At 34.3% G+C, this 13225-nt stretch overlaps 2 long non-coding RNA genes across 2 annotated transcripts; both read left to right on the plus strand.

Moving 5' to 3' along the window:
- Positions 1–10393: 10393 nt before the first annotated feature.
- Positions 10394–10849, plus strand: LOC132143163 (uncharacterized). Its single transcript, XR_009434208.1, has 3 exons — positions 10394–10463; positions 10558–10616; positions 10825–10849. It is a non-coding gene; the product is annotated as an uncharacterized LOC132143163 (long non-coding RNA).
- Positions 10850–11055: 206 nt separating this feature from the next.
- On the plus strand, positions 11056–11908 carry LOC132143164 (uncharacterized). The gene is made up of 4 exons (XR_009434209.1): positions 11056–11161; positions 11271–11333; positions 11552–11630; positions 11773–11908. It is a non-coding gene; the product is annotated as an uncharacterized LOC132143164 (long non-coding RNA).
- The last annotated feature ends 1317 nt before the right edge of the window (positions 11909–13225 follow it).

Raw genomic sequence — 13225 nt, forward strand, 5'->3', positions numbered from 1 at the left:
CTCTAGGCTGATTTCCCATGCAGCTCTGCAGGCCCTTAAATACATCAATTCTCCCAGTTGCAGAGGATTTATCAATTCACTAATCAAACTTTGACATATGAAAGATACTCCCACTAGTGCTGCTTTAATTGTCACTAGCTAGGGGTTTACAGTAACATATGGGACACAAACACTAACAAACACTTTCATTGGTGTCTCTTCAACTATAGCAACTGTTTGAGTTCTACTTTTTACTTTTAAACTGTAAAAGATTGCTGGAGTACAGTTTACAAGAAAATACTTTTTTGGCTTTTCTGTCTTAAAATATCCACATTTGATTCCGTTTGTTTCTTGCAGTGTCTTTCTGAAATGTACTTAACATTTAATATGTGTATTTGATTGTTTTACCCTTAAAACATGAACATCAATCAAATGATTATTACATTTATATAACTTTCATGATCTAAAAAGTGAAATAATCATTGACTATTTTTGTTTCAGTCAAAATGAACATGAACGAATAAGAACATCTTAATAAATCCAATTTCTCTTACATTTTAACTAATAGAATGTTGTTAAACAGTGAGACATATTTTATGTTCATACTTTTTAACTGAATCAGTTTTGATGTTTTCACAATAGACCAAATTTGTTATATTTTATTTTTAAAAGATTATTATTCAAATGAAATCTAATATATTTAAAAAGTCAATAATACATTGTCATTTGTATTATTATTTAATAATAAAAAAAAAAAACTTACTAGTTTCATTTATGACAAACATGCATCACATTAAGTTTATTAGGTTATGTTAAAACTGCAATCCAAATGGATGGATATTTTATATGCAGTTCAAATACATGATTTTCAACTGCATCCTGATTTTTTGGTGACTGCACTGAGAAATCTCATTAGTCCAAAATTTCAAGTATTATTATTATTATTATTATTATTATTTATTTATTTAAAAAAAAATTCACTGGGCCAAAAGTGACTCTGGTAGTATTAAATTTGGTACTATTCCTAGTATTTATAGCAATTTTGCAGTAACATTAATGCTTTAATGTTTGTATTTTCAGTATTCATTTTAATTTGTCTTTGTTTGTTTTTGTAATTTTGGTATTTTTAATTAATTAATTTAATTATTATTATTTTTATTTTTTTTGTGCGGTTAAGTTTTTCATCTAATATTTTTTTTTTATTTCAATTATGAAAAAGGTTTGTATAATTGTAGTTTTAGGTAGCATATATATGTTACACCAGTACGCTGAGAAAAAAAAAAGATTCCTTTATTTGTTTTGTTTTTTTAAGGTAAGAGGTTGCAATGATTTTTTTTTAGCTACATTTAAATAAACACTTTTTTTCTTTCTTTTTTTAGCTAAAATAAATTGTTTGCAACCATTTAACTTAAAAAAATGGAATCTTTTTTTTTTTAAGTGTAATGTGTCTTGTCTAGGATCAATGATAAACCATAAGTGCTGATGTTATCACTGTATTGAATATTTATATGCATCGCAAATATATCATTCAATGTTTTGTTGAAAATATGTTAAAGACACAATTCAAGTTGCATGAGATGTGCCTCTACAGATAATTATGGCCAGAAATGCACACGCTGTCGAACATGAAATGCACATCAACTGAAATGCACATCAACAGGAAGTACATAAGTAGAGTCTAAGTGGGTGTTTGTTGGATTTCAAATCCACACTTTCTCTGTTGCTTACTCTCTTTTCCGCTCTAGGAATGAAATTTTTGGGACCTGGCTTTCCACAGAGCTTGATAAAAGACCCTTGTCAGGGAAGTTGGCAGCATTGTCATTGCACATTTTCATTTCACCCACGAGATCGCTCTCGTCAGTGTAAGAAAGTACTCTGTCAGTTAATAGGGCTTCCCTCCATTAAACTTTATTTCATTATTTGATATTTTTGGGGTGGGGGTACGGCTGGCTGAGGGCCCTTGGACATGGAATAGACATGCTAGATTGCGAGTTGGCATAAATACAGTGGATTTTTCTCTATCTACGGAGGAAGGCAGCCAGACAGAGGCCTCATTACGCCATAGGTTAGATTAATCTCTCAACCTGTCCTTCCTTCTTTCTCCAACCCACATATAATCATTCTCTCTCTCTTTTTCTCTCATACGCACACACAATTGCTATCTACCTTTCAGATCCAATCTACTCCTCCATCTGTCCCTCTCGCCCTCCTGTCTCTCTCTCTTTCCCCTCCCGGTCTATTATTCGCTCACCTTCAACCTTGAGAGCAGATGGCGGTGTGGTTTACATCTCCGTATCCCCAAACGTGAGCGCTGGAGTCTAGAGGGGTTAGTGAAAATGAAAGAGCTAATGAAAAGACCGTAACACAGACAATGACTCACAACGTGTCAGGATTCTGGCAGGGGTCCTGATGTATAATTGCTTTTATAAAACAATCAACATGTCATTAATCTTTGTGGTGCTTTTGTGACACGCTTGATGATGTGAAGGGCTTTCTGTGATACAGCTTAAAGAAGCCATGACATCAAAACCAAAGATGTGTGGCCTTTAGCTCATGTGTGTTAGCTCTGAAGCCTTTCGGGACTCTTACAATTTGGTAAAATTAAAGACAATTTTTTTTCTTCATTAGTTAATATTAACATCGTTCTTGATGCTATTATTGTTGGGTGTGTATGTGCAGTATCATTTTATGTATTTATTTTTCATGGAATACAAAAGGACACTTTTTGTTGTAGTTAATATGTTGCTGTATTTATTTGTAGTTATGAAGATTTTTTGGAATAAAGAAGGACTATTATTATTATTATTATTATTATTATTATTATTATTATGTATTTTATTTATCTTTAATGAAACACAAAAGGAAATACAAATGAAATACATTTATTGTGTGTGTTTCCAAAATAGGTATTGTTTTGTAGTCATTACTTGTATTTTTATAGTTTATATATATATATTATATTCTTCATGGAATAAAATATAATATTATTATTGTTGTTGCAGTTTTGTTATGTATTCTTTTATATTGTTATTTGTGTTTTTATGTATTCATTTATTTTAATACAAGAGGACATATATTATTATTATTGTTATTATTTTTAATCATTATTTGTTCTTATTTTAAAAGTATCACTGCTTTTAAATGAACATCTCAGGAAAAACTCAGAATGTTTTTCTTTTGCAACTGTCAGTAATTAAATGTTACACTTTAATCAGATCACATTGTAATCTTGTAATCTTTTATTCACTTGAGAAACTCTGTGCAAAAATTTGTGCATATCTATTTGAAGTTGTAACTTCTTGAAAAAAAAGAAAGAAATAATAAAAATCTGATTTAAAAAAAAAGTCTTGATGATCTAGAGACTAATGAGGTAAAATGATATTTTTAGCTGATTCCCAAAAGTTTATACATAGCTTGTTATTTCTCACAGTGTTTGGATCTTATCAAATTTGTTTGATTTTATTCAGATTTACCACATGATTAAAGCATATAAATATCATATTTCCAGTCTTAACCAAACAGGTTAAAGAGGACGGGCGGGAGGATTTCATACATTTATGTATGACAATACACTTGCTTGTCTTCAGAGCAGATGGAAGTGCTAAATATTCAACATATGCCCAACATGGAAATTAATGCGAACCTTTTTGATCAGTTACCACCATCAGCCAGCGGTGATTTATCAGCCAACAAACTACATACTTATCACTATTTTTTTTACCTTCAGGTAAACTAGTGGACAGTCAGGAGTTATCATCAAACCTTAGTTTGTGAATTTTATAAATTGCAAATGCATAAATGCTTATGGTAATCATATCCCAAGCCCATACAGATACACAAACAAAACTGGGCCTACTCTCACCTGAGGCCTAGTTTCACTCACACGAATACTTCTCCAGATTCGATGTTAATTAACAGAGAGCGACAGGTGAACAAGGGTCTCAGTTAATGTGATACAAGTCCGTTATTACCATAAGCTCATATCCAGTATCATAATTAGGCCTTTTGGAAATCGTTGGTGACGTTTCATCCCTTGACATAAGACCTTGGCGGATGCCCTCTGAAAGTAATATTCAGCTGACTATAGATGGAGGCACATCGATGATTCCAGATAAGAAAATGTTCTTCTGATATACAGATATCAGAACATTTTCCCACTGATTTTAATTTAGATATAAAGAATAAATATTCATAAAGATGAGAGCAATCATGTGTGAAGAATTAGGAAATTGAATCTATTACACTGATGGGGAATTTTGAATTTCACTGAAGTTTTATATTAGTTTCATAAGGTCACATGGCTATTTTTATACTTTGTATTGATCCAATGTTATTAAAAATTCCATTCTGGCTTTCTTAAAAGATCCAAATAATCATAACGATGACTTGACTATCCCACACATCCTTTGAAAGACATATGGCTGTGTCGCTCCTTGCTCAAATAAATATGACGGTGACCCAGAAATGTCAATAATGCAGCAAAATGATCAGCACATTTAGTCGGACACCAGTGATGTGACACTCTTAAGACAGGAAATGCGTTGTGAGTTCACAGGGTGTTTTGGAATTCCGTGAGAGTTCTCAAACTCTTTGATGAAGTCAGATCCCCAAATGATTCCAGACAACATCTGTCCCTTCACTTTCCATTCCAGATAATGTAACAAGCATATGGAATCTGTCTGAAGTTATTGTATTCTCGGAGAATACAATCCCAGAGCTTCCTACAAACCACCTTTATCTTAATGGACTGTTAATCCTTTGGGCATTAAAGGTTCTCGTTCTACAACCGATAATAAGAAAATGACAACATCTCTTACATAGTGGATATATTTAAAACTACTTTTTAGAAGTATTTTGATCTTGTCAATGCTGTGCAACTGGATTTTCAGTTGCATAAAAGTGATGATTTTGTGAAGCATTACCCCAAGGGTTCTTCGCATTTCTATTCACATTTATGCCTGAACATAAACACAAAAAGTAGACTAAGCAAAAATAATTTCTTTTTTCCTATGGTATACCAAGTCTTCAGCCATACGATAGATTTGTGTGATAAACAAAAGTCTAGATGTTAAGTATTTTACAAGGTGGCATGAACAGATCGTACTTATTAATAAGCTAACAACATTGTTTACATATGTGATACTGTCCAAAATGGCACCAGGAGACGAATTGTTAAATAAAGTTGTTATTTTTGTTTTCTTTATGCATAAAAAGTATTCTTGTAGCTTCGTAAAATTACGTTTTTTTACAGTCACATGGATTATTTTAACAATGTCATACATTTCTCTACATGTCACTACATTTCTGGACCTTGATTGTGTTAGGATCCTTGCTGTCTATGTGAGGGTCAGAGAGCTCTTGGAACTCATCAAAAATATTTTCATTTGTGTTCCGAAGATGAACAAAGGTCTAACGAGTTTGGAACGACATGAAAGAGAGTAATTAATGACAGAATTTTCATTTTTTGGGTGAATTATCCTTTTAAGTAGGCTACATGTAAATGTAAAGGAGCAACCTTTTATTACATAAAAAAGAATGTCTGAAAAATGTAAATCATATGGGTTTGTAAAGACATGAGGGTGAGTAAATGACAAGTATTTATTTATTTATTTTTCATTTTTTGGCGGTGAACTGTTCTTTTAAGGTGAGGTAGCAGACTTTGTGAGGAATTAACTGAGATTTACTGGAAAATGAAACATTTCCGTCTGAATCCTTAAGCGGTTCTTATATGGATGAATTACTTAAAAGGCTTAGTCTGGGTCAAACATCTGTCACAGAATTTTCACCTCACCTAGCTGAAGTGTTTACCTCAACAAGTCTCAGCGCTGGGGCTCAAGTCTGTCATTTTGACGGCTCTTTGATCTGAGCGTAGCTGCAGATTTTAATACTTGATGCACCATTAGATGAGGATGCGAAGGTGAATCTTCCATCTGAAATTAAAAACAGCCTCAGAATACTACCTCAATAATGCATTAATGCCCTGATTTATCCAGCTGTAATGGAATATTTTGCCGTGGGCTAACTGTCTTGGCCTCTTGAATATCTTCTGCCCCCAAAATATGCTCAGCTGTATGGGAGACACTACTGCTCATTGCTTTACTCATGAATAATGGTTGTCGGCATTATATACTGTATGCATACAGAACTTTGGAAATTGTAGTCCTCTGCATTGGAAAGGATAATTTAAAGTTTCCAATGATAAATCCTCAGCAACTGATACTGAATGTCCATGTGCGTGTTTTTCTGAAATTAATGTTTTTTTTTTATAAAAAAAACATCTTTCTAGTTTTGCACCTGCTGAATTCATTCAACGGAAAATGAAAGGAAAAACACATTTGGTTTTCTCTGATTGCTCAAGCTCCCCTGTGTTACACAACCAAATGAGCCTAGTCTCTTTAATCTAAGATTTGACATTCAGCGGTGCGAGAAAGTCACTGAACTTGAATCGCATTTGCATCTTTCTCATGATGGATCAGATTAAAGAAACAAGATGATTGCGCAAGGTCCCCTGACAGAGTTTTTAGGCCTTACCTTCAGAATTAAAGGTAATCCTAAACCCGTCCTTCTGTGGTTGTCCTCGTACATCAAAAGGTGTTTTGTATGACGAGAAATGCATTTGCATAAATAACAAACAAGTGAGCACAACACAGATGCACAATGTTTTGGAATAATTTAAGTGAATATGGATGAAAGACGAGGATCATGAAATAAACATCTGGAATGTTCATCTCTAGCCAAGATGTTTCAGTTTGGATTAGCTACAGATTGAAGCTTGATCATTACACCTGTGCAAAAAGATGCATCCTGAAACTTGTACATTTTGGAAATGAACTGAGTTTGGTACGAGTGAAGCCAAATAAAGGTCAGTCATGAAGCAGAATTGAATTCAGAACGCCTTTTAAAGACTAAATTGAATTTGAATTGATGTTGCAAACAGGATGCATAATTGTAATTAAAATGTAAATGCAACAAAGTACAATTAGTTCTTTCTTTTCCATGAAGAACCTTTAACCTTTCGATTCCACATAAGAAGGTTCTGTATTTTTTTTAATTAATTTATTTTTTTTATGTTCTTCACAATGTGTCGCTGTTGGTCTTCTTTGGAGGTGCAATGACAGTTACTGAGTTCATGGTCTCCAGATTTCTCAGTAGGGATCTCTCATCAGTTGTCCGCCAAGCATTCTGCGCATGTTTCTGTGCAAAACCACACATTTCATCTCAGTTTATGTGGACGGTGGATGTTATTTACGGACAGAAGCTGACATGAAACAACAGGGAATGGCAGTTTAAAGGGATACTGGACAATCTGGCCAAATTCAAATATCAATGCAAAGGTCAATTAAGTTTGATTTTCCTCTTGCTGCTCATGCAAAATGACTCTGCACAGAGGGAAGAATTAATTAATGGAACTTCGCAGATGGAGACGTGTGTCCCGACCGACTGACCAGAAAGAGGCCATAAAGGTCTCTTTTGAAAACAGTGTCAGTTCCATGGGAGAAAGCACTCGGCATATTATTCCCTTCTGCAGGATGACTGAGCGTTTGATTCTATTCAATATCCCAACACAGCCGAACAGTAGCCTGTAAATGTCAATATCCCCTGTAGGCCCCTGTGATTGTGGTCAACAATCTGTCCTGCTGCTTCAGAACAAAATACAGAAATGCAAATAAACAACACTGGTGAAACGAAACTTTTCAAACAATCAAAAGCCACTATAAAATAGAGAGAGAGAAAGAAAAATCGAAACAAGAGAAATGATTTTGAGGCTTTTGAATATACATTGTACATTGGGATGAAAGATTTGTTTCCTAGAAGTGTGTAAACCCTGAAGTGCCTTCTGGACATGACCCCAGGACAAATAAGTAAGGGATAATGACAGTCATTCGGTTATTAACCCTTTGAAGTCGATTAACGCGGATACGCGTTTTGAGTCATTTTCTCCTGATAACCCCGAAAAGAACTTAAATTACACTTTCAGTTTTAATCGTACAGATAAGAGCAATACATCAATCGGATCTGTAAAATAACAAAATAAACTCTGACATGGTATTGAAGACTCTGGAGCACAGCAGAGTAGCCTCTTATTACAAAGCCACTTAGCAAATAAATACAAAAATAAATACCACACATGAAATATTGATTGAAGCTGGACTAATGATATCTTATATGTAGATTAGCTGAAGGCTTCCAGTAAAACAGTCTGTCTGACTAATGTTGTGGCATATATATAGAATGTGGCTGCATCCAAAATCGCATACTTACTTGCATATAGAAAAAAAGGTATATGAATAGACTAGTATGTCCAAAATCACACTATTCATATGAGAGTAGGCAAAAAGTACAGTTCCGTGATGATCTACTTTTTAAGGTGAGATTTATTTTGAATTGTGCAATTGCTTTTTTAGTAATTTGGCTAATCTTCAACATGTTTACCATTAAAAAATTGTTTGGATTGATCCGTTTACAAATCTTGGCAAACTGGCAATTCCAGGAGTAATGAAAGAATTTGCCTATTTGTAATATTAATTATAATGATTCTAATATTATTTATGTAATTACAACTATTTAATTATCAATTAAAAATACATCTACACCTGTAATGGGATTACACTGTACCCACTTTGAACAAGCAGTTTGGAAAATGAATTGAATTTATTCTGCATGACCCTCACAGTGCATTATGGGTAGTCACTAGCTGTTGTGTGTACATTGGACACTCATGTACACGAATTGTTGCAGTGCATTATGGGATTGAATGAGTGCTCTCAATAACATCCACAACATTCTCAAAGATGCTCTACTCAGGCTTATAGGAGGGTGATTTCAGACACAGTCAGTAACTGACAGTTGCACATCTCTGACAGAAAATATTAACGTCAAGGCTGTATTGTGATTGGAAAGCAAGGCACAAATGATGCAGTTGCCCATTATGCTTTCTGCAATGGTAGAGCCAAGGACCCTGGTATCTCTCAATAATAAGACCATATCTCACTGGACATTTTACCATCCCATGAGGCCGCGAGAGAGGATTTGTGAAAAGCAGCAAATCGATGCAACTGATGCTGGGAGGTCATGTGAAAGTATTATTTTGTTCCTGAATAAATCAGAGTTTTTGAATGAATCAATAAATCAATAATTCACTCACAAAGACTGGTGCGACACTTGTTGCCACCTACTGGCATAACAACAAACTCAACGCTAATGCAAAGACTTACTGAAAATCGCAAACATTCTGATTTCAAGTCATTCTTTTGGGCCAAACAGAATAATACCTGCAATTCTGGTGGGTTGAGGACCAAGCCTAGATAATACTTTAATGTAAAAAGCTGCTTCGAAGGCATCTGCCGAAAAATATAAATGTAAATGTGTCACATTTTTGTCATATGCCCCACACTGTAAAAACTAAAGGTGCCTCAGGTCTCCTTTTGAGTACTCCAGGAACCTTAAAATGTATTTTAAGTGCCTCAAAGCCCTTTTTCAAATAATAGGGTTCCTGGAGGAACCCTTATAGTCTTTGCAGTTCATGCAGGAACTCATGGGATCCTTGAAGCACTTTGTTTCCAGTTCTGAGGTTCTGGAGTCACCCTTTCATTCCACGGAGACCTCAAAGTACTCTGGAGGTTCCTGGAGGAACTCACATTTTTAAAAGGGTTACTGTAAGCTCTGTTAACATTAAAGTGGTTCCTGGAAGATCTAACTTGTAAAAGCCAGCATCTGGAAGAACCCAGAGATGTGACAAAAATGAAATTTGACTGATTATTATTATTATTCATATTTACTTTTTAGGAATGTGATGGAATAATGACTTTTGTGGCACTTTCCATGTGAAAAAATAAATAAATAAAAAACTAAATGGTTGTTAAAATCTTCATACTTGTTCAAAACATAAATAAATAAATAAATTAACAAAAGGACATACAAAATCTTCTAAACAGCCAGTATATCCAACTAAAATGTTACAATTATTTCTGAAAACACTGTTCTCAGCAATAGGGAATATATACAAGCAAACAGGCATCCAGTGGCTACACCATGTTTGTTATTATTATTTATTAATTTCCTCCAGACTTAAACTTAAATACTGCAATAACTCATAATAGTTTTATTGAAATAGGCTAAATGTTAAATCATTTGAAGGTGGATCGTTTACCTTGAAACTTTAAAGCAAACATTAAAAATATTATTGAACTAAATATGACTCAACGCATTAATTTAATAAAAAATACTCTAATTATAACAATCGGTACAATGGTAATATTTAGATTTTATTTATTTATTTATTTTTATTTCCTAATGATATAAGTTTAAATTATTCAGAAATAATTGTTCAGCTGTTGTCAAGAAGAAGAAAATGCATGAGGCTTGGCGTCCTCGCGCTCCTGCTGTTTACTCGCGCGCGCGGGTGCGTGCAAGAGCGATTTCAAATACAAAGAACTAGAAGTAACGGCTCCTTTCCTCAAAGAAAGAAACAACCGCTGCGCAAGGTGAGTAAAGGCTCCGAAATAAATACACAGATGTATTATTTGTACACTAATTGCTACACTGACACATTAAACTGTATACTTTTTTGTTGAATAGCCGCGATGCTTAAGAGTCTATTGTAATTTGTGGGACGAAATGGAGACTACAAACACAAGGTCACAAACAATAATTATTAGTTACGTTAGGTTTCCACATGATGTTTACATTTATTCATTGTAACTCTTTTCTTTAACTTTTCTAAATTATTGTTGTCGTTTACGTTTGTTAAATCCATGTCGTACATGTAACGTTAGGCTATTAGTATATTTTTCGAGTCATTTGCACATAACGTACAAACTGGTTTTGATCATTTTCTCTCCTCAGAAAATCCAGTATGACTTCTCTAAAACAGAGCAACACTATGTTAGTAATTAATTATTTATTTGACATTGAAAGAACTGAAATAGTGTTTCAGCTTGGCCTAATCCAAAATTATATATGACTTTATTCACTGTTACACTGAACTGAATTAAACAATAAAAAAAAAACTACCCATATGTTCTTTTTTATTCAGCAGTTAATGAAGAAATGTGTTCTGCATGTGTTTCATGAGTATGGCTCTGTAGTGGACACCTGTGAGGAAGTGGACAGACAGCTGCTGATGTCTGATGCTGGCTGACAATAAACAGACCTCTCTGGACGTACCCCATCTTTCGCAGGTGTGTAAATAAGTGAACAGTTGCAGATACACACCAGAAACCCTTCTAAAACATTCAATTATTTATAGTTTATTAACAGTTCTTTTCTTTTCTTTTTTATTGTTTTCTGAGAAATCCTAACATTGCCCTTCCTGTAACATGATGATCCTGCTGTCCTGGACTGTATATGATGAGGTAAGTATGAGTTTGTCCATGTGTGTAGACATATGTAGTGTATACACACATTGTGCACTTAATTAGCCCACAACCATTAATCAATGCACTAATATGACAAAAATAATTCCTGTGTTCCTCATTTTTAAGATAATTAAAAAAATACCTGTGCTAAATAAATAAATGTAAATATTTTGTTATTTAATTTTATGTAAATCACTCTTTTTTTCAATGAACAGCCTACACATAATCTCAGAACAGCTGTGGTAATAAAAGGAGACCCATTTGGTGAGAGCAGCACTGCAGACTTTCCTGATGGTGAGGAGCTTCTTGCTGATGAACCTGCCGACATGAGTTCACCTTACCATGAGTGCCTATGTTCTGTTCAACATTATACAGAAAAGCAATTAAAAGTACACTAAAGCGCACTATTTTTCTGCTGTATCTGTTGGCCATTCAGGAGGAGATCATGGACCATTTTCACAAGACTGATGATGTGTTTCAGCGGCCATCAGCCTCGTAAATCCTCACAATTTGTTTATATTTTGATTTGTAAAAAATTATGTGCATTAATAACACTATACTTTATATTATATCACATTCTTATCAAATTACAGAAGAAAATAGTTTATTAAGCTAAAAACAGCAATCTTGAGGCTTATCAATTTCTTAAAATGTCCTGTGTGAATTTTCCCAATCAGTTACCACTACATAGAACAGGAAAGAAAATGTTACTATTAATTGCATTGTGCCTAAAATTTAATTGAATTTATTAATTTAAATTGTATCGTTGTTTTAGGTACATGAAATGTTTTTTAAAGTTCTAAGATAATTGAGTCACATTTATTTGTTGGCCATAACCCCCATTAAAGAACTGAAATTAGGGAAATGGTTCCTTTAAGCACCCTAGGTGGTTCCTGGCCATCCTAACAAAAGGGTTCCTCCAGGAACCATTGAACCACCCCCATTAAGAGCGGTGCCTAGAGGCTCTTCAGAGGGTTCCGCCGGTGTGGCGAAGTGAAGAACCCCAAAAGGTGCCTCCAGGAACCTTTAGTTTTTACAGTGCAGTTTTGCCACTCTCTTTAGGGTGCATAATAAAATTGTGGTGTGTGACCATACAGATTATTGCTTGTTTATAAAATATATCTATATATATATTTTTATTATATTTAAGCAATAAAGCAATAAAAATAATTTTATACACATTTTATGTACATACTGTACATGTTTGTATATTATTATACATTTCCATCATATCATGTAGCACAGTTTGAGAATCCCTGAGCTAAACAAATATACACAAACACTGAAGGAAGGAAGTGTATAGATTGACTATAGAATCATATATTAAGGGTGGAGGGGATATTTGACTGAATGCACTTGAAAATATTTTTCTGAACCCTTGACGGGAGTGTTGATACTAGCCAGTAGTCCCATTAAACAGAGCACATCTGCATTGGTCTCTATAAAATGAGGAGCCGAAAGTGATGTCTCTGATCACCCGGTGTGTGCGCTGTAGTGGACACAAATAGAGTGGTAAATGTAATTAGTGTAGAAGGAGCGCAGGTGCCCGTGTGTGTGTGCTCACAGGTCTCACCCATATGTCTTCACACAGATGTGGACTCTGTAGACACTCTGATATGACTGTTCCACAGAGAGCTGTACTCCAGCTGGGGAGAGGTGTTGGCAGGTTTGTGTGTGTGGATGCTTTCACTGTCCCAAGCTGGTTGATTATTAATGCTGTAAAGTAGCTACAGTAAACTTTGTTTACTTATTTATTTCTGTATTCCTTTCCATGCAATTGTCTTCACAGACATGATGGTTTTAATGATGGGATTAATATGTATCCCTTGTGCTTGTGCTGAAAAAAAATTCATTTGGTGTTTCTGGTCAAAACTGACTGGCCTTTTAAT

Source organism: Carassius carassius, chromosome 7 (genome assembly GCF_963082965.1).
Source record: "Carassius carassius chromosome 7, fCarCar2.1, whole genome shotgun sequence".
NCBI classification, from domain to species: domain Eukaryota; kingdom Metazoa; phylum Chordata; class Actinopteri; order Cypriniformes; family Cyprinidae; genus Carassius; species Carassius carassius.